Genomic DNA, 1,296 nt, shown 5'->3' with positions numbered 1-1,296 from the left:
CTCATCCTAGGTCACCCCCTCACATTCACTCCTAGTATTCTTTCCCCCCTGTGGTGGTGGGAAAGAATACTGCCACCAAGTATTCCCAATTGAATTGTAAGAGGTGAGAAAAATGGGACGGGGATTAGGACTGGGCATCCTTTTCTCCCTGTAGTCCGACAGGGGACATTCCTAAAAACATATATATATATATATAATCTACTATAATAAAGTGCCTGTCTGTCAATGAACTCCTAGGTTTTGGAGATAGAGCCCCATAACCATATATATATATTCTGATACCCTATCACTCCAGGTACTTGGATAACCATATTTCATAAAAATAAAGAGAGAAAAATTATATATATATATATATATATATATATAAATAAATAAATATTGGTTAGGGTTAAAGTTAGGTGGGGTATGGTTAGGTTAGGGATTATTCACAAACTCCTAGGTTTTTGCATAGACCCCTATAACCTTACAACCCAAGATACTTTGGTAACTATCTTTCATTTGTCTGTCTGTCTGTTCATGAACTCCTAGGGTTTTGGAGATAGACCCCCATGGTCATATATATTCTGATACCCTATCACTCCAGGCACTTGGATAACTATATTTAATTCCCCCCAAAAAATATTTTGGTTAGGGTTAAGGGTTAAAGTTAGGTTAGGGATTATTCATGAACTCCTAGGTTTTTACAGATAGACCCCTATAACCATATGGATTCTGAAACCTTATTACCCAAGGTACTTGGATAACTATCTTTCATTTGTATCTACTATAATAAAGTAGTAGCCTCTGTCTGTCTGTTCACGAACTCCCCCAAAACCATATATATTCACCATAACCTAGGCTACTAGGATAAGTATATTTCATTTCCAAAGGTCATCTCCCTCAAAATGATTTTTTTCTTACTTTGTTAACATTTAATTTTTGTAACCCTTTCTATATATTGCTACATGTAACTTTTCTCCACAAATTCTATCATCATTAAAATGATCATCATTTGCCCACAGCAACGCATGGTAATTTGGCTAGTAATAAAATAAAGTAATAATAATATATAAATATACATATATATATTTCAAAGGGAAATCTAAACTCTACAGAGCAAGACAAGTGTTTGGCTTACAAATGTCCATTATAGATTTAGTTTTGTCCACTAACACAGAACTATATATATCGTTGATGAGACATCACCATATTGAAACAAGTGCAGTTGAATTATTATGTCGTAGGATATTGCCAAATTGAAGAGGTTAAAGAAATAACATGTCTGCTGATTTCTTAAGGTTACATAAAATCAACAAA

This window comes from Oratosquilla oratoria, chromosome 6 (genome assembly GCF_046742065.1).
Source record: "Oratosquilla oratoria isolate Oo_2021 chromosome 6, ASM4674206v1, whole genome shotgun sequence".
Taxonomy (NCBI): domain Eukaryota; kingdom Metazoa; phylum Arthropoda; class Malacostraca; order Stomatopoda; family Squillidae; genus Oratosquilla; species Oratosquilla oratoria.
Note: the sequence above shows the minus strand (reverse complement) of the source record.